Here is a 22,537-nt window from a genome sequence, read left to right as displayed (position 1 = left end):
CAACAAACTCACTGATTTATTATAGTAGGAAATAGTAAGCTACAACACATGAATTTCAGATCCTATTTCCCATAAATGATAAATGTAATTGCAGATTAACTTAGGTTGTTGATAGACTTGGGATTATCAAACTATAAGTTGTGAGAATTGCAAAATATTACCTTGTAAGATAGGAAAATGATTCATTACCATTTCTTCACAACCTTACCACATGTTCATAAAAGTTATGAGCTACTTTAAGATAGTGATTTCAACTGGATCAAATTTCCTCCTTAACATTAAACTACAAAATCTTAGAAGTTTCTAGGAAGTTATTTTACAGAAAAACAGACATAAGACTCTTTCTTTTTTTCTCTACAAATGACCTTTTACAACTTTTTATTTTCACATAGACTTTGCTATTGGAACCAGAAATTCAGAACACTTAAGGGACCAAAATCAGAACCCTGTCTCATAGCCTTGAATTCCCTTTTATAAAAAACAAGGGAGCAAACAAGCTTCAGGCCAGAGGAGACACCTGTCATCTCAAAATGATCACATACAACTGCATTTTGTTACAAAAATATTCCATCCATGATTTCGCTCATACAGGATCAAAATCTGTGGTCACTTCTCTAAAACTCATGATGAAGTTTACTGCCATCTCTGTTATACCGATTCACAAATATCTGCCACTAGAAGACAAAAATAGTTATATCAAACTGTTTACAACATTTATTCATCATTCAGATACATACTACTCCATGCACTATACCCTTCATCGAATGAGCAATCAAAACTCATGACTTCATCAGCTTTAGCCCTATAGGGAATGTATTTAACGACTACTTGGTTTGCCTCTCTTTCAAAAGTTTCAAAAAATGACCCCGTGGCAATTATTTTATCCATGCTATCCTCCAGCATATCCATGTTTAGCCTTTCACATATTAGCTCTACCTGGGTACTGATGACTCTTTCTGTCTCCTCCTTCCAAAATTGTAAAGGCTTGACTGCCCCTTCTTCATCTTTAATAGCTGGAAAAAGAGTTTGATTCAACTCACTAAAACTTTTCATCAATTCTCTTACCTTTATTTCTATATTTTTGGACAAAATTTGGGCTTCCTACATTGATTTTACCAACAAGTGTGTTGGTTGGAGTGCACGTGGTCTCTCAGCATGATACTTAGAAGCCATGGACATTATTCTGAGCGAATTTCCCCTTTGCAACCATTTTGTAAACAAAGGAATTGCCACTTTTTTATCATCATCAAACTTTTGAATAGCATTAAATAATAAAGAATATAAGGCATGAACACTATTGAGTCTATTATCAACTTTATCATTTAAATGAGTTAGCATTGAGCTAATTATCTCCTTTTGTTGCCCGACTGATTGATCTTTTTATTCTTTCAGCTTATTTTCTAATTCAATAATCTTTTCTAAAAGCTAAGACTGAATTGGTTCAATTGATCTAGTGGCTTCAGGCTCATCGTCAACATATGGGACTAATGACATACCAGGGATACCAACACTTATATCAAGTTGAACTGCTTCTTCTTCCTGGAGCACAAGTGATGACCTAGATGTTTATGGCTCAGATGACCCTATAAGTGCAGGAAAGGAAACCTTTATCTGTCCCTACTCAAAAAGTTGCACTCTCGTTTGCAACTCCACACACCTTTGTTGAGTTGTATTGTAATCATTGAACAATTTATCAAACTTTCTCATCAACTCCGCCTTTTCCAAGGCTTCTCTTTTTGAAGTCTTGTAATGTCCCCAAAATTTATTAATTAAATAAATATATTTTATTTATTTATTTATCCCAAATTCCACTATTAATAAAAGGGATAAATATTAAATAAAATTAAAGAACAAATATTAAATAAATTAATGAATAATTTGAATAAATTATTTATTATTTGTTAATATTTGGGAGTCGTCTAATTCAAAATTTTCCATCCTTGGGGATTCAATAAATTAATACATATTGTAAACTAAGAGAATTTGGTTATTTGGTGGGCCCGATTTTGGCTTGGTTGACGACCTCGCTTTATATTGTGCATTCAAATTTGATTTTTTTTTTCACCACCATGATTGGTTGCCGAAACAAGTGAGTGTCGGCTCCATTTATCAATCGAACTTCACATTTATGGGGATTATCCATTGAGCCGAATAAATATTTTATCGGGGCAAAATAAATTAAATCCACCAATGAGAACTCGGCCTTGGATTTACGACAATAGAAATTTGAGCGCACCATAACTAGAGTCGACTGTATTAAATGACAGTACCTACAAGGATTTGGGTAATGATTTTTGGATCACGCCCAATTGGAGTGAGAAATCGTGGTGTTGACTAAGGATCTCAGGCGGTTTGGAAAATTGTGGAAGGAGAATTAAAAGAGATTAGCGGCAGTGACAAATTCATTCATTGTTTTATTATTTTCCTCTGAGGATTTGAGAACTTTGCATGGGTGATAGCAGAGTTGCAGCTATTTGGGAACGAAAATTTCCATTATAGCAAAGATTGGATGCAACCCCAATCTGGTTACAGGTTTTCCATCTCCTTAGCACTGAATAGGAGGGCTATATCAGGCCATTGAAGGGCTAGTTCACTTTTATCAACAGAATTATAGTCATTACAGCTTCTACAAGGCATAACTTCAAATCTGGATAGTTTAATAATCTTCAACAGCAAATTGGATAGCCTTCTTGTAGATCATACCCTCTAGTAGTAAGCCATACCTACCTTCCATGTCTTGGAAGTAGAAAAGATAAATATAAGCAATTCGGGTTTGGTATACAGGTCTGAATTCATTGTCAGGCCTCTAAAACAGAAATTCAGAGTGTCTCATGGCAGAGCCAGAATGTGATTAATCAACATTAACATTTCATTAGGTCAAATAAGAGATTTTGGGTAGACTTGCCTAACAACATTGTGGGTTTGGTACTAGAACAATTATTTCTTACATTCTTGTTTTAGACAATTTTAGTTGAAGCTAATAAAGATTATAAGAGACTTTGTCAACCTCTGGAAGCTCCTGTGAAGCTACATTCATTATTCAAGCAATTAAAATGAGCCCACCAGGCAAGCTCTAGATACCTGGTATGTGACTTTTGGGCTTGTATGAAATAAACTTTTCATTATTTGGTGTTATTAATAGCTACAATGAAAAATAATCAGAACTCTGAATTCGAATATCAGTTTGTTGCTCTTTGATTTCTTATAATTGTATTATGATTTACATCATTTGTCATGCTCCCTAAACCCTAAAGCGCATCAAAACTTCTAACTTCATCAAAACTCAAAATAACCACTCGCTGGTCAAAGAATTCAATTGAATAAACCATCATCAAACCAATCAGAATTGTGCCAAATTCCTAGTCGGAATCTTTCAGTGGTATCAGAGCGATGATCCTGCCAGCCTAGGGGTCATCAGAGTAACTCTATGCAGTGGGGAAGATTTGGTACCTACAAATATTACACATGCACGAGACCTAGAGTGGATTTAAATTTTGTCACAGAACCACCTTTTGAGACTAATATGGGTGATATACCTGAAGGATAGAGGAGCCCACCTAGACAGTAGAGACAGATTCCACTCAATCCTGACAAGATTATGAGGAGCTTGGCTGAAGCAAAGCCAAGAATTGTTGAAGCAATCAACAGGTTACAAGATACACTTGACAGAATGGATTTGGGAAATAATAGGGGAAGGCACAGGAGTCGTAGCAGGACAGTATCAACTACAGAAAGTAGAGACAACATTAGAATTCCATCTTCCCTGAGTAATGCATCCATCTCACCACAGAGGGACAAGACCAATACTAGGACAACGAATAGGCCTATTCTTCCACAATTCACTCCTAGAGATGTACCACCATTGGTTGATCCTCAAAATGGAATCACCTTCTAGGAATCAGTTATGGTTGTCAGCGATGAGTAGGCACGCCTACCAACACATGTTAGAGACGCATTCCCATTGCATCAATATTGTACACAACGTCGTGATTCCATGAGGGGACCAAATGATAGGGGAACCAGATAGTAGTGGAATAATGATCTGAAGAAGGCTACAGATAAGTTGATTGTATCCACTTTTGATGGAAGTGGTTCCATTGGTGCATGTGCATGGGTTCACAAGCTAGATATATACCTCTCCTTGAAACCCATGGCTGAAAATGAGGCCATTCAGATTGCTATCCTGCATTTGGAGGGTGTCACATATGACTGGTGGCACCATGGATTGGTCACATAGAATCACGCCCTTATTCATTCATATGCAGAGTTCATAGAGAGACTAATTTCTAGATTTCATAGGAAGAACGTGGAACTTTACTACAGGGATTTAGCTCTCCTGAAACAGTCGAGACATGTGGATAAATATATTAATGAATTTCAATGTATAGTAGTGATGGTACCTGAGATGCTGTTAGCAGGGTAATTATGCTCTTCATAGAGGGACTTCATGAGAGATACCATGGTTTGGTTAAGGCTTTGAAGCCTAAGACTCTGTAGGAGGCTATACAGCTTACCTTGGATTTGGACACCACTCCTCCACCTTCTACATCTCAGCAAAATGGGAAATCTTTCAAAGGTTCTAAACCTTCTCAGAGTTCATCTACACATTTACCCAGTGCACCACCTCCTCTTAAGATGCATCATGAGTCATAGAATGAATTAAGGAGCAACAAATTGTGTTTCTCATGCAAGGAGCCATGGGAACTAGGTCATAGATGCCTTGAAAAAGGCAAGGCACATCTTATAGAGGTCTTTTTTTATGGTGAGGATGAGCAGATGCGGGATACAGGTGATGAGGATACATTGGCTTCTGCCAACGTTATGATTGCATCATTATCTGGAGTGCCTTGGTATTACCCCTTTTGATGGAAAGGAACTATTAGGGGGCAGCTAGTGGATTGCTTGGTGGATACTAGTGCTACTTACAACTTCCTTAGTGAGTAGACTATAGAGAAATTTGGATTACAGGATGAGAATTTTTTTAGGATTTAGAGTGACAATTGCTAGTGGTAATACCTTGAGTTGCACTATGAGAGTTTCTCAACTTAGCCTTCAGTTGGGAACTTATCTCTTAACTAGCAATTTCTATGTGATACCGATAGAGAAATATGATGTGGCTCTTGGTATGCAGTGGCTACAATCCATTGGTAGGTACATATTTGATTATCATAAGATGCAGTTACAGTTCTCAGTGGATGGGAAGGAAGTGGGGTTGAGAGATTCAATGGAAGGAAAGCCTAGAAGAATGACAACATGTTGGTTGGAGGCTAATATCGATGCATCTTGTAGTAAATCAGATTTTGTGCACTTTGGAACTGTTGGTATAGAGGATTGGTTGGCAAGAGCATGACATGCCAAATTGATAACCCAACAAGCTAAGAAGCATCTCCTTCATATTCTTGACATTTGCCAAATAGATGATAAAGAGAAATTGGAATTGTATTATTCTGATTTTTCACTTTGTTTTGGTCAATTTCCATCTAGCGTTGATGAAATTGAATATGAGATTAAAGAATGGACAACAAAGAGTAAGTTTGTTTGTATCGGCTATGAGGACTCCAAGGGTATGGGTACAAGTTATAATCTTCAAATTTATAACAACAATGAAATATTGTTCCTTCATCATGGCATTGATGCATATAATCACGGGGCAGTGAGCCATAAAATTTTTGGAGTGTTGAATACACGTGACATGTGCTTTGACTCTTTCTATGATGGCATATATATTTCACCTTTGAGTTTTCTACTGGTTACACTTAGTGTGGCAGCGTTATCCTTGTCATGTGAAGGGTTATTTGACAACATGATCTCCTACTTCAAGTATTGGAGCAGATTTGCCATCTTGGTATGTGATCCAGGAATTGATTTGATCGGGAAATTTTTTTATCAAAGTGGAGCGACAAGTTGCTTAGTGTTGCTTGAGGTCAAGCAATCCCGAGAAGGGAGGACTGTAATGTCCCGAAAATTAATTAATTAATTAAATATATTTTATTTATTTATTTATCCCAAATTCCACTATTAATAAACGAGATAAATATTAAATAAAATTAAAGAACAAATATTAAATAAATTAATGAATATTTTGAGTAAATTATTTATTATTTGTTAATATTTGGGAGCTGTCTAATTCAAAATTTTCCATCCTTGGGGATTCAATAAATCAATACATATTATAAACTAAGAGAATTTGGTTATTTGGTGGGATTGATTTTGGCTTGGTTGATGACCTCACTTTATATTGTGCATTCAAATTTGATTATTTTTTTCCACCACCATGATTGGTGTCCGAAACAAGGGAGTGTCAGCTCCATTTATCAATCGAACTTCACATTTATGGGGATTATTCATTGAGTTGAACAAATATTTTATCGAGCACAATAGCAAGGGAGGAAAATAAATTAAATCCGCCAATGAGAACTCAACCTTGGATTTACGGCAATAGAAATTTGAGCGCACCATAATTGGAGTCGACTGTGTTAAATGACAGTACCTGCAGGGATTTGGGCAATAATTTTGGATCACGCCCAGTTGGAGTGAGAAATCATTGTGTTGAATAAGGATCTCAGGCGGTCTGGAAAACTGGGCATGGAGAATTAAAAGAGATTAGCTCGGCAGTGACAAATTCATTCAATGTTTTATTATTTTTTTATTTTCCTCTGAGGATTTGAGAACTTTGCATGGGTGATAGCAGAGTTGCAGCTATTTGGGAACGAAAAATTTCATTATAGCAAAGATTGGATGCAACCCCAATCTGGTTATAGGGTTTCCAGCTCCTTAGCACTGAATATGAGGGCTATATCAAGTCATTGAAGGGATAGTTCACTCTTATCAGCAAAATTATAGCCATTACAACTTCTACAAGGCATAAACTTCAAATCTGGGCAGTTTATTAATCTTCAATAGCAAATTGGATAGCCTTCTTGCAGATCGTACCCTCTAGCAATAAGCCATACCTGCGTTCCATGTCTTGGAAGTAGAAAAAATAAATATAAGCAATTCAGGTGTGGTGTATAGGTCTGAATTCATTGTCAGGCCTCTAGAACAGAAATTCAAAGTGTTTCATGGCAGATCCAGCATGTGATTAATCAATGTCAGCATTTCATTAGGTCAAATAGGAGATTTTGGGTAGACTTGCCTAGCATTATTGTGGGTTTGGCACCAGAACAATTATTTATTACATCAATGTCAGCATTTCATTAGGTCAAATAGGAGATTTTGGGTAGACTTGCCTAGCATTATTGTGGGTTTGGCACCAGAACCATTTTAGTTGAAGCTAATAAAGATTATAGGAGACTTTGTCAACCTCTGGAAGCTCTTGTGAAGCTACATTCATTATTCAAGCAATTAAAATGAGCCCACCAGGCAAGCTCTGGATACCTGGTATGTGACTATTGTTGTTGCTCTCCTCTTCATCACTTGTTTCTTCTCTTTCTCTTTCCTGAGAAGATTCATGAACAAGTCTCCTTTGTACCATGCCACATACTCTTTGAGACAAAGGAGGTTGTGAGCTTGACTATTGTCAGCCATGAACTTCTTCAAGTTTGGCCTTCTTCTCCTTCAAAATTAGCTTTAATTAATTGAAATTGTTCATAACAAAGTCAACCTTAGCACAAAATGGGGTAAAATACTTTACTAGATCATAATTTGGATCCATCTTTTGAATTGGAGCCCATAACTTTCTGAAGATTATCCATTTTTATTTCCTTCACTCTTGAGTCATGGGATCAAATTCATTTCTAATTATATCCTCAGGAAAATTATGCTCATGAGGCAATATACCTCCTTTTATTCTTGACTTGAAGATATTGTAGAACCCCTCAGGATCACTGTGTCTAGATATGCTCACCCCCAAATGATATGGAGCAAAGAATTTATCAAAATGTTTATATCCTCCTTTCAGAATTACAAAATAAGGGATGCTAGTGTGATAAAGGAAAATTGTTCCTTTGCCCCTTCCCTTTAATTCCTTCTCATGAATGCACCCTATCTGCCACATTACCTCATCAAAACCCATTCTCAAAGGAATGTTAAAATGCAGTACACGTGTCTGTCCAGAGAAACCATAGATTTTGATAACAGTGTCTACAAGATAAGGGATAAAATCCCCCCAATTGTTCTCAATCCTGAGAAGTGGCAACCTCTCTTTTGGCCTTACAAAATCATGCAGCTCCTTGGGGATCCTCGACGGGTTTACTGTCAACCTTTGCCTCAACTTAGAAGCAAAGTTGTTATCAAATCTTACAAAGCTAGCCTCCTGTATATCCCAAGACATATTTGTGCTCCAAAGCTGCACTAGAATGTCCTTATTATCAATTGTCCTTTTGAGGTCCATGGTACCCTCAAAGTAATCTACATTCCTAAATAGGAACATATGCATGAGTAAGGAATACTAGAATAATTTAGCACTAGCCACTTCATTTTTAATATCCTGTAACCCTTCATGAATCTTTTCTTCAAGGTATGGGGCAAAGTCAAAGACCACTGTATAATTCGGATGCTGAATTTGCATGGCCATGTACATGAAATCAGGTGGCATAACTGTAATTGGATTGAAACTCAATGCCTGACACTGAGAGAAAAAGGTATCCTAAAAGTAGGGAGCAAAACCACCAATAGGGAATGGCTCCTCTAAGCTAGGGCCAATATGGTATGTTGTGTTCCCTTCTCTAGACAAATGCATTGGAAGGAAATTACTTCTAATGAACTCCTTCATTTTATACTATTCTGCTTTTAGCTCATTCAGGTCTACTTGCACCAGGTTTGCAGATGGTTCATATAGGTAAAAAATCTCCTAGAATTCTTCCCTTCTCATGGTCAACAAAATCTCTCCTTCATTTCCCCTAATAACCCTTGAGACAAGGTCATATCTGTTTGCAATAGCCATGAGAAGGTCAACATCCATAAAGATACCCGACACCACTAACTTACCCAAATCATACTGCCAGGGACTAGATGGTGGGGAATGCAAGTTCCTCTGTCCATACCATAATTTGAACATCTCTAATCCGGTCATTGGTATACTAACATTTGCCAAGTGGAATGCTTTATCAGTTAACCCTTCTCCTAGGGTTTTTCCACTCACAAATCTCCGCCCTTGGTATCTATCATTTGTCGAGGGCTTCAGTTGATCCAAGAAATCATCATAAAGATTCCTTTTCTTGTAATCAGTTTTCCTCGAATGTTTTCATGATGGAGCCATCTTTTGAACTAGGGTTTTCTACTATAGCTTCAAATTGAGAAAGAAAAGACTAGGGCTAACACAAGATTTAAATTACAATAGTAATTAAGCAAATTTCACTCTTCTCTATTTAGCTTGTAACCCTAGAACAATTGAAATTATTTTCTTATAATTTTGTGCATAATTTATAACATCAATTGTTGCAAGAACAAATGAAGGAGCTCAGACAAACTTATTGTTTCAATTACACCAGAGGGATAGTGATTCTGTGTTGCAAGGAATTGTTTCAACCTTCTTTAGCAGTAGGATTGTCTTCTGGATCGCTTTGAAATTCTTTACGAATCAAGAACAACTTTTAAGAGTACTTTTATTACTACCTAGAATGAAACGCCAATGTCTCATCCGCCATTACTACTCGCGCAAGGGAAACAACGACTCTAACTTGCATTTGAAAAATTTAAAACCTGACCGTCGATCATTTTTCAAGCTGGCAAATCTTACGGACCAAACCATTTAATCTAACATTTACCCTCCAATGTGGCAAGCGGATCCATCCTTGGCATGATGTGGGAGATCCAACTCATCGCCCGTTTCACCACTTTCAGTGACCCCACCATCAACTTTCCTCGGCCCGCCTTGGACACGTGGCATCATCTCGTGATGCCGGGGTCCATAATATCCTTGCATCTCTCAAACACGGGATCACGAAAACCGTTAGATCTGCGCTTTGTTCACTTTATAACTACACCGATCACTTAACAATGGCCGCTAACTCCCGAGTATTTCTTAGACCGGAATTAAAACATTACCGCTTGATCTAAGCATGTGTAGAAACATTCATTTCTAGTAACTCAGTTTTTACCTGCCAAGAACCGGTAATATCAAAAATTTGAAAATTCAAACCGTCGGCTCATCTCTCTTCGAACGTCGAGAACACATGGCATCATCTCATAATGTCGCGGTCTTTATCATCCTTGCACCTTCGACCACATGGAAGCGCAGACCATCAGATCTGTCCTATCTTTATCAACTGGTCGAAGAATTAAAATTTCTGGACTTAGGTAAATTTGATGGGCGTGGGCACAAATATCGAAATGGGACAAACCATAGGGAAAAATTTCATACGACTTTAGGAAAATCATTAAATGGACCGGTCTAACACAACTTAGCGCTTAGGAAATAAAATGGCCCTGCTAATGGTAAATAACCCTTGGCTTAAGTGGAAAAGGTAATGACATAACATAAAAGGCTCAAGGTTTTTCTTTTATTTCAAGACTTAATTAGAAATCACAACCCCTAAAACCCTAAACCTTGAAACCTTGACAAAGGACACAATAAAACCAAAATGACCAAAATTTACCCAGTGACCAAAATTTTGCAAGACATAATTTTAGGTCTCATCATGATGTACTGTGCTTAGCTAGACTATTTCAAACTTAATCAAGGATTGCCTTGAAATGATAGCCAACCTGGATGATTTCAAGATCTCGCATGTTTTCCGGGAAGGAAACAAATTGGCGGATCATTTGGCCAACTCAGCGATGGGTAACGTGGCGGTTAAATGGTGGAGAGGATAGGAAACTTTCTTGAAAACCCTGTGTGACCTGGCAAGAAATGATGTCAAGATCTTCGGCCTTTCCAATGAAATTTATGATGAAAGATTATGATGGGATGGGAGCCGTTGGGTTGGTATTTCAAATTATTACCACTTTTAGAAGTTTTAGAACTTTCAGTTTGCCCTATTTCCGATTTACTTTCCTCCTGGTTTTTCTAGAGTCTCTGATTTTCTCGAGCTACATAATGGGAGGTGAAAAGAATAGGTGTGAACCCACAACTTATGATAAGTGGCAGAAGAATAAGGAGGTTTGGGAGGAAATTTCAGATGGCGGGCTAGTGCCCTTTTTGGAGAGACTGCATGGTCATTCTGCCAATGTTACAAAAGCTTTGTTAAAGGTTGGAATAAGGGTGTGTATGATCTTAAAAATTTCTCACGATGTGGAAACTATGAAGGTTGACCAAGAGCACAAAATTGAGATGCTAGAAGAGGATGTGAGTGAGATCAAGGAAAAGCTGAACAATCTGGTTGAAATCAGTAGGCAGGCAATGAGCAATAGTGTTGATGGTTTGGAAAAAATTAATTCCATGATGAGTGATTATAGAACCAGGACCATTGCTAGTGACCCTCCCTTGGGGGAAAAGTAGAAAAAGATTGCATCAGAGGGTGGACAAAGTGTTGCTGGTGGGAAGAATATCTTGAGTCCTTGTATTAGAACCAGGAGCCGGAGCCAAGACCAGGGAACCTCCAGATTCCTCATGGAGGATTTGGAGAAAATTAATAAGAGGATTATTCAGAAAAATACTGAATTGATGCACTCTCTTAGTTGAGTGCTTTGCCTTGTTTTTTGGTTCTGTTGTTTTTATTTTTTGGATTTCAGTATATGTGGGGTTTGTCCCCTATTTTGCTTAGTTTTTTGGTCTGGTTGGCTACTTGCCTTGGTCTGTAATACTCTAGGTTTCAGGTCCCTGCAAAACCTATTGTAAAGCGGAAAATCGAACCCTAGGTGTTCCCCCCACTCCAAAGAGAGAGAAAGGAGGTCACTAGGATTGACGGTATTCACTTAGGAGAGACTTTACATTCAAAAGAGGGGTTGAAACTCACAAGATCCAATCCCACACAATGCAAGATTGAATTCTAAATGAGTTTCAAGGGTTGAGATAGCAAGGATACCCTCTTTTGTAAAGAATGTAGATAGAAGGATTGAACTAGGAATGTATGTAAAAGTAAGAAAGATTCGCTTGTAGACGAAGATAGAGACACGGGATGAAGCTACGGACCTGGAATTAGCAGTAAAATGTTGAGACGATGTTGTCCTGCAAGTTTGAGTGAAAGTTGACAGGATGATGGCGCCCGGAGTGCACACGGTCCTTCGAAAAATCCGCGAAACGAAGGGGGATCTGTTCGTCTCTGCACAAGGATTCCAGATCTTCAATTACAGCTGCGTACCTGCAACCTACACACAAAAAAGAGAGGACGATTGGGGGGTTAGGGATTAGGGGTTTGCCTTCAGGTCAAACCCCGGTTTTGGAATTAACCAAGAAATGAGAATGCTGTAAATGTAAATGTTTGTAATGTAATCAAGTACTGATACCTTGTTGTAAGAATGTTTGTATTCTTACATGCGAAGGTGTAATGATGTTGTATGTTGTATGTTGTATGTTGTAGGTGATCTCCTCTTCAATGGTTGAATCCTTGTCTTGAATGCAACACTTAGCCTTGAATGGAGACTTAGAATGCTCAATTGCTTGAAGGAATGCTTGAATGCTTGAATGTTTGCCTATTGCTTCCACCTCTTATACGCATATGTTTTTTTCCTCCTCAAAATGGGAGAGGAAATGTAGTTTATATACTTGTCAATTAGGGTTAGGAGACTGATTTTTCCGACCTTAGGCCAACCTAGAAACATTATTTTCCAAATTGCAAACTTGAAGACCCGATGCCCAACAAGAGACCGGGCCCAAAATAGGGCCAGGGACCAGGGCGCTGGGCGCCATGGTCCCACCTCCCGGGACAACAGGGTGCAAGGAGGATCAGGCCAAGGTGCAGAAAAGATGCAGTTTTTGATGTCGCAAACAGGTTTCGGGGTCTCCATTCAGGTTCAATGTTGCGCCGCCATCGTGAAGACCCAAATGCAGTCGAAATTGCAAGTGTCGCAATTTTACGACGCTACACCTATTTATCTTTATAAAAAACAATCCTCAAGGAGAGTGCCAATCCAATCAACATGATGAAAGTGCTAGCAAGGCACTCCTCCCAATATCAAGCAAAGAACATGCTTGATCTCATGACAAGTGCCAAGTACATCACAAATTTAATACAACACTTATTCGAGTAGGGAAGGAATATCAACAGGTGTCACTTCCAAATATTTAATTTGCTCATCAATTGCTTTATTGGCCAAAGAGTCAACTATTCCATTAATTTCCCTATAACAATAAGAGATAATATAAGAATTAAAAACCTGTAATTGCAAAGGACTTCGATCCAACAGGTATTGAAGCTGCCAAGACATGCATCTCTTGTTAGTAATGGCATGAAAAGTAACCATAGAATCTCCTTAAATTATAATATCCCTAATATTAAGAGAAATAGCCAAGTCCAGACCAAAAGATAAAGCTTGAAATTCAACACTATTCTTAGTCACGACACCAATACCTTTTCAAGTTGCCTTAATAATATTTGAATCATGATCCAAAATAACCACCCCAATACCCGACTTGCCAGGGTTGCCTCTAGAGGCACCAACATAATTTTATTTTAATTTAGATTTGAGGGGGAGGATTCCATTTTGTAGTTTTCCTTCTAATAGAAGAGGCAACCTTTTTGGATATAGAGCTACGGGAAGGTAGGACTTTAAAGCCATGCCACTGCTTAGTAATCCAATTATCCCAGTGAGAGAAAGAACATAGATATTTCAAGTTCTTATAAATATGGGACATCACAACATATATAGATATCTCCACTCTAATCAACACATCAGATAAAGGTGAGACTATCTTCTTAAAGAATCTATTATTCCTTTCCAACCAAATGTTCCAAATAAGAATAGAGGGAGCTACTATCTAAAGACACACATAAAAAGAAGAAGAATATAGTGATGGCCAAAACTTAAATTGAGACAACAAATCAAGGCAAAAAATAGAAGACCAACCAAGCTTATTAAAGAGCCAATACTAGCAATTTGATGCAAAGGGACAATGAACAAACATGTGATCAAAAGTCTCCATAAAATAGCCACAAAACACACAAGGAAAAACTGCCATAATACCAAGCCTATCCAATCTCATACTAGTAAGCACTATATCTTGAACCGCCAACAAAACAAAAGCCCTAGCTTTAGGAAGACAAGATACATGCCAAAAGAGCTTGGATGGCCAAGAGAAACCTAGGGAGGGAGCATACAGAGACCTATAACCATCCTAAACCGAATATGAACTAGATTTATTATTAGTCCAAATCGATTCATCTTCTAGATTTTGATAAATAAGCGGTCTCTTATTAAGCTCCTCCACATAAGAAGCTTTTAATTCTTGGTCCATAGGAATTGAATCAAAGGAATTTTAATGACCCATAGGGTATGATCTAGAGACATCAAGATAAAAGTAAGCAGCAACATATATGCCCCATAACGATTTTAAAATATTTATTAGCGGGGACCAATTTTGAATATTAAACATAGTAACACGATCATTCCAAACCTCATCCCAAAACTTGGCTTTACCACCATTATGAATTACCCAAGACGAATGTGGAAGAATAATCAATATGCACTTAACCATGATGTTCCAAATAGAAGAACCCTGAGGGAGAGAGGAAGCAATAAAAATCCTCTCCCTATGACATTTGCCCAAATATTTTGCAAAAATTATAGAGGCTCATTTACTAGAAAGGTTCTTTATATAATTTCCAGACCAGTTTCACCCCCAAGGCTCCATCCTGCTTATCTAGATCCCTAATACCACACACACCACCCCCCCCCCCCATATCTTTAGGAAGACAAACCTTATCCCAAGCTAACAATGGGATTTTTGTCTTACACCCTCGGTTATTATTCCACAAAAAGACCTCAAGGTGGACTGCAATTGAACAATTGACTTTTTGGGAGCTTTCAAAACAAACATCAAACAAATAGGAACAACATTCAAAACCAATTTGATTAATAAAATTTTACTAGATAAAATTTTTATTAGATTCAATCTTAATGACATGCTAACATGTTAAATCGGAACTTCACTTTACATTTTATTGTCAAAATACACAAATTGATTTTCTCTGTCTTTATTCTCAAACGTTTTTCTCGTTGGCCTCCATTTGATCAATGTCTTGAGCAGTGCTTGACCTTATTATTTATTTTCTTGGACAATAATGACTAACTCAAATGCACATCGCAAATACATTAGTGACTAGTTGATACACAGATCGCATATATTTGGTGCGAACAAGCCATTCAATACATCACTTATCTAAAGTACAATTGGTTAATTAGAAATGGAAGCAACCTTTAATGCTATCATATTTTCACAATCCATTCCAATATTGACTTCTTGGTTTTGGATTTGATTGTATATGCATTTTTTCTCATCTCGTTGGATTTCTTGTTTCATCCTAATGATGAATCAGGAGTGCGTTTCAAAACGTTCATAACAAAAATCGCATACACAATCAAATCCAAAAGAAAGAAGTCAATATTGGATGCAACCTACTACATGCATCAATCCACTCCTTGGTTCAGAATCACATAAGTCAAGCATTTGTTCGACACCTTGATCTAAAAAGTAAAAAAACATTTTGGGGAACAAGCCAATAGATGAACAAACCTACAAATCCTTGCAGTAAATAACATAATATTTTATCTTTCCTAAATTGTAACTGTAACGCCATAAAACGGTTAGTCTGAGGATTAGTCAAATCAACATAAAACTAAACCATTAAAAAGCATTATCAAGAAAGATTAAGCATAGAAGCATATTAGAGATAAAAATGAATAAAGATTAAGACTTCACTCATGATGCTCCCTACGCCATTATCTCTCCCTTGTTCCTCTCCTCTCCAAGTTCCCAAATGAGTGTAGCTCTCAGTAGCTTTTTGCACTATTTTTGGACGTCTTATGGAGATTCAAGAGTATGAAGTAAATACTCATGAAAATGCAAACATGAACAAGCTAAGAAATGAGATATTATGTAACTAACTAAGATTAATTCTAGACCAAAGTGAATTATGCTAAATACTCTCTAGATTTTACTATAAGCTAGATGCATGCAAGTTTTTCAGGATCTGGATTATGAAGGAATGGGCTCTATTTATAGGAAAAATGGAGCAATGGATGGCCAGGATTGAAGGGTTTAATCAAGGGTCAAGCTTGAAAGTTGGGGATCCATGTGAACAATTTGCACCAATAAAATGGTGACAAGTGTCAACATAGGGTTGGGTTGAAAGAAGAGGTTGGAGGGATTAAAGGCCTGAGAAGACCTCATGGTTATCTAAAGGCTAAGGGTCAAGTCTAAGTTAGGTTTACCCACTGGATTAGGAGTTAATCCAAGGATAAACCTTTGTGCAAATGATTAAGAGATAATCATGGTCAAAGCATTAAAGGCCTGATGAGACCCTTGGGTTGGGTAAAGGTTGAGTCAAAACAAATGTTTTAACCATGTAGGAGGGTTTGGGTTAACCATTAATGGTTTTTGAAGACTTTGTGGATTAAGTGGTTGAAGGTTGGAAGCTTTCAAAGGTTATCTAAGACTTTGAGACATTTAGTGGTTGAAGGTTGAAAGCCTTTAATGGTTATCAAAGACTTTTAGGCTTTGAGAAGTGACTCTATTTTGCTTAGGAATGTGACAATAATTAGGGGATGGATTAGGCTAATTAGGAAGGAGTTAGAAGAATCTAGAAGGGGATTAGATTTTGCAAGTGGATTTGGTGGGTGAGGGAAAATAGGATTTTATTTAAAATAAAAATTCATTTATTTCAATAAATGTGTGCAAGTTGCATTTGTAGGAAAATGCAAGTGGGGTGGGGATAATGATTTAAATAAATATTTTATTTAATTTATTTTAAAAGAGGAAAAGAGGATTTTATTAAATAAATAGATTTTATTTATTTAATTGAATGGAATTTGATTTAATGAATTAATTAAAATAAATTGAATAATTTATTTAATTAATAGAAGAATGTTTGGGGGTGAATTAATTAAATATTAATTTAATTAACTGATGGCTAGTAGATTTTTAATCAAATAAATAGCGAATATTTATTTAATTAAGCTGGACAGATTTGTGTGACTACATTTGCCCCTCTTTGAGACGATGCGGTTTATCGCGTCGTTTCAAAGAAAGAAAAATTGATGTGAAGAAATGCCCCATAAAATGTAAATTTAATGGGTGGTATGCCCCCTCGAGAGATGGGCCGAAAAATTTCAAAAAATTGGGCAATCTCTCGAAAAAGAATGAAAATTGGTAGGGTGTTAGAAGAGAAGAAGTTAGCAACGTGGGTGAAAAATAGAAGAAATCGGAGATAAAATGGAGAAACATCAAGCCAGTGAGTACCCTTAGGTCATGTGGGAGATACAGTGAAAATGTGGTGGTTGTTCTGTTGAGTGGTGCTACATAATTGATCAAAATTGGTTGAACAATCTGGTGCAATTGGTTGAATTGCCCCGGTCAAGTCAAAGCATGACAATTGATGCCAGTTGTTTGCTTGGACAAGATAAAGTCTGAGTAAGTGAATCAAAGTGACCTGATGAGACTTAGGCAATTGATGCAATTGCCCGATGAAGTCAAGGTATATGAAGCAAAAATACTCGTTGAGACGTAGACAATTGATGTAATTGTCCGTTGGATTGTGTTTGATTGGTTGATCAATTGATAGTGTGTGCATGTGATGGATGGTTGTGGGGAATCATGGCAGCCCCGTTGAGACTAGGTCATTATGATAAATGCCTGATGTAGTCTAGGATTACCATGATCGATTACCTGTTGAGACCCGAAGATACTTGATCAGAGTATCTGTTGATAGTCTAGGTGTGTGTGAGTTGATGTATCTGTGTAGATAGAGTAACTTGCTTGATTGTGTGGATGAATGAGGATGGGAAACACAATCCCTCCTATTAGACATGGATGGTGATGAACGTGGCTTGATTGGGTTGATGGGAAACGATGAAGGGTATGTGATGTTGATTATCGAGATGGGGAGGGTTGAGGGGGTTCAATGTTAGAAGAAATGGAGGACCTATGACTCATTGCTATGGAAGAAGAGGAAAATACAGTATGCATTATTATGACTATGTATGCATGATATGCAGCTATTATGAATGTATGGATGGTTGGAATGCAACGGAATGCAGTATATACAGATGAGATGGAATGACGATCCATAGTGCTCGATTTTCATCATTGAGCTTTAAAATGTTGGAAGAAAATACAAGCAACTTGACATAAAAATTCAAGATGACCAAAGTATTTCTTACATGGATTTGATATAGCAAGTTAATACAAGCAACTTGATATAATGGATCAAGTTGACCTGAGTATTGCTTGCGGAACAGACAAGGATTATCTCTATTCATGCATGACTTGGATCGTCCTCCTTGATCTTTGGCTGATCAGATCCTGAGACAAGTGCATACCGTACTAAGAAAATAAAACCTTTATCCAAATTGGATGAGGAGGAACCAAAGAATGAGCATTGTACCGGTAAACAAACAATATATACATAAAGAATAAAAGAATATGGATCCTTGATAATGGTTCATGTTCATATGGTCGAGGTATACGCCGTAGTCAGCAAGCCATAGTGATTTATGATTGCATTTGGCATAAGATCACGTAGCTTGGTGAACTTCCCACGTAGACACCATTAGTACATGCCCCAGAACTTCATCGGAAATAATACGCAAATGATACAAAACAATGCTAAAAGAGTCCGATACAGAGAAACAAAGGATTGTACTCACAAATCAACCAAGTATTTGGTAGCTTAACATAATTTTCTTGTAAAAGAAAACGTCACTTTTGTCTTTGCTTTGGTAAGGAAGGATGCATCCTTGTTTAAAGACAGTTTTGGATTGTTGATGTTGATTGTTTTGGTTGATTGATAAGTAGTCATCGTGGGAGTATTGTGTCAATGTTTGTTTTGTATCTGCTTGGATGAGTATGTACAATGTGTTGTCATGTTTTTGTGTGATTTCCGATGTGTTCCGTTGTTTTTGGATTTTGTGAGATATTTTTGAATGTTTTTGGATTTTGTGAGTCATTTGCGAATGTTTTTGGATTTTGTGAGACATTTTCGAATGTTTTTGGATTTTGTGAGACATTTGTGAATGTGTTTGGCTTCTTTTTTTTTTTTTTGAGTCATTTTTGAATGTGTTTGGCCAATGAATCACCAGTAATATAGAATCCACTTCCATCAATTAGATTTTAAGGGCATTGCCCCCAAGTGTAGACCTGACTATGAAAAAGCGGGATGCAAGACGCATGGAGTACTTTCTTAATTGTAGATGAATAACAAGCCATGGCTTTGGATGGAGGGATGTATGTATGAAGTAGATGTGATCGCAACAAGTCTAAAAGAGAATGGAGCCATAGCCTTTACGAGTGGCGCCTGTTTGCCAAGCTTTCACCATCGCACTTACCCAAGGTGCCACCGGAGTGGTTGTTCACCGTTTGGATGCATGATTGTTCTTTACTTTTTTTCTTTTTTTTTTGAATGTTTTTGTATTTTCTTCAGGACATTTTTCTGAATGTTTTTGGTATTTTCTGGTATGCAGGGGAGCCTGATGCTCTGTATAGCTTAGGTATAAAACCGTTTGAGGTGCATGCTGTTGATTGGATCTGCAAGCGGTTCGCCTTCTGATGTAGCCAACTGATATGCCCCAGACCCAAATACAGCAGTGACAACATATGGGCCGAGCCAGTTTGATTCAAACTTGCCTTGATGTTCTCTGTTTGGTTGGTTGCGAGGATTTTCTCGAAGAACAAGATCACCTATCTCAAATGTATGAGATCTAACTCGGTGATTGTAGCTTCTGCTCATGCGCTGCTTATAGGCTTTGAGGTGATTGTATGCAGCTTGTCGCTTCTCATCAAGTAACTCTAAGTCCTGAAGGCGTGAGACTCTCTAGGCTTCATCATCGATGAGATTATGCAAGGAAACTCGTAATGATGGTATCTCAACTTCAATAGGTAAGATAGCTTCTGCACCATAGACCAATGAATAAGGAGTTGCACCTGTAGGGGTTCGAATGCTAGTGCGATATGCCCATAATGCTGGATTCAATTGAACATGCCAATTTCGATCGGCATCATTGACTGTCTTTTTTAGGATTCTCAATATGTTTTTGATGCCCTCCTAAATGGCACAATGTTAGCTTAAGATCAAACAACACAAAACACACAAGATGTTAGAGTTAATCAATCAAAAACTAAACACAAATGAAGGCATTCCAAGAGAGATACTAAAAACACATACTAATGAATCTAACTAAAGAAGTAAGACAATGAGACATCTCCAACTGTCTCTTAGCATGAGACTAGCTTCTTCTCCCTTGTTCCTCTCCTCTCCAAGTTCCAAAATAGTGTAGCTCTCAGCAGCTTTTTGCACTATGGATGCTTATGGAGGATTGAGATTGTAGAATAGCTCTAAACATGAAATGAAAAGCTATTTGAATGTTAAAATGATGTGTTTTAACCAAAAGACAATATTTAGTTATGCTATGCTAAATGCTCTCTAAAATGGCTATAGTCTAAATGCTTACAAGTTTTCAGGATCTGGATTATGAAGGAATGGGCTCTATTTATAGGAAAAATGGAGCAATGGATGGCCAGGATTGAATGGTTTAATCAAGGGTCAAGCTTGAAAGTTGGGGATCCATGTGCACAATTGGCACCAATGAAATGGTGACAAGTGTCAACATAAGGTTGGATTGAAAGAAGAGGTTGGAGGCATTAAAGGCCTGAGAAGACCTCATGGTTATCTAAAGACTAAGGGTCAAGCCTAAATTAGGATTACCCACTGGATTAGGAGTTAATCCAAGGATAAACCTTTGTGCAAATGATTAAGAGATAATCATGGTCAAAGCATTAAATGCTTGATGAGACCCTTGGGTTGGATAGAGGTTGAGTCAAACAAATGTTTTAACCATGTGGGAGAGTTGAATTAACCATTAATGGTTATTGGAGACTTTGGGAATTAAGTGGTTGAAAGTTGGAAGCCTTTAATGGTTTTCAAAGACTTTGGGGTTTTTGGTGGTTGAAGGTTGAAAACCTTCAATGGTTATCCAAGACTTTGGGCCATTTGAGAAGTGACTCCATTTGCTTAGGAATGTGACAATATTTAGGGGATGGATTAGGCTAATTAGGAAAGGGTTAGAAGAATCTAGAAGGGGATTAGATTTTGCAAGTGGATTTGGTGGGTGAGGGAAAATAAGATTTTATTAAAATAAAAATTCATTTATTTCAATAAATGTGTGCAAGTTGCATTTGTAGGAAAATGCAAGTGGGGGGGGGAGGATAATGATTTAAATAAATGTTAATTTATTTAAAAGAGGAAAAGGAATTTTAATTAAATAAATTGATTTTATTTATTTAATTGATTTGTGAATTTGGTTTAATGAATTAATTAAAATAAATTGAATAATTTATTTAATTAATAGAAGAATGTTTGGGGATGAATTAATTAAATATTAATTTAATTAACTGATGGCTAGTGGATTTTTAATCAAATAAATACAAAATATTCATTTAATTAAAATGGACAGATTTATGTGACTACATTTGCCCCTCTTTGAGACGGTGCAGTTTATCGCATCGTTTCAAAGAAAGAAAAACTGGTGTGAAGAAATGCCCCATAAAATGTTAATTTAATGGGTGGTATGCCCCCTCGAGAGATGGGCCGAAAATTTTTGAAAAATCGGGCGATCTCTCGAAAAAGAATGAAAATTGGCGAGGTGATAGAAAAGAATAAGTTAGAAACGTGGGTGAAAAATAGAAGAAAACGGGGATAAAATGGAGAAACATCAAGCCAGTGAGTACCCTTAGGTCATACAGGAGATACAGTGAAAATGTGGTGGTTGGTCTTTCGAGTGATGCTATACAAGTGATCAAAATTGGTTGAACAATCTGGTGCAATCGGTTTAATTGCCGCGGTCAAGTCAAAGCATGACAGTTGATGCCAGTTGTTTGCTTGGATAAGATAAAGTCTGAGTAAGTGAAGCAAAGTGACCTGATGAGACTTAGGCAATTGATGCAATTGCCCGATGAAGTCAAGGTATATGAAACAAAAATACTCGTTGAGACTTAGACAATTGATGTAATTGTCCGATGTGATTGTGTTTGATTGGTTGATCAATTGATGGTGTGTGCATGTGATGGATGGTTGTGGGGAATCATGGCAACCCCGTTGAGACTAGGTCATTATGATAAATGCCTGATGTAGTCTAGGATTACCATAATCGATTACCTGTTGAGACCCGAAGATACTTGATCAGAGTATCTGTTGATAGTCTAGGTGTGTGTGAGTCGATGTATCTGTGTAGACAGAGTAACTGGCTTGGCTTATTGGATGACTGAGGATAGGAAACACAATCCCTCCTATTTAGAGATGGATGGTGATGAACGTGGCTTGATTAGGTTGATTGAGAAACGATGTAGGGTATGTGATGGTGATTATCGAGATGGGGAGGGTGAGGGGGGATTTGATGTTAGATAGAGGATATGGAAAACCTATGACTCATTCCTATGGAAGAAGAGGAAAATAGAGTATGCATTATTATGACTATGTATGCATGATATGCAACTATTTATGAATGT

Source organism: Cryptomeria japonica, chromosome 6 (genome assembly GCF_030272615.1).
Source record: "Cryptomeria japonica chromosome 6, Sugi_1.0, whole genome shotgun sequence".
Lineage (NCBI taxonomy): Eukaryota > Viridiplantae > Streptophyta > Pinopsida > Cupressales > Cupressaceae > Cryptomeria > Cryptomeria japonica.
This window is presented reverse-complemented; position numbering follows the sequence as displayed.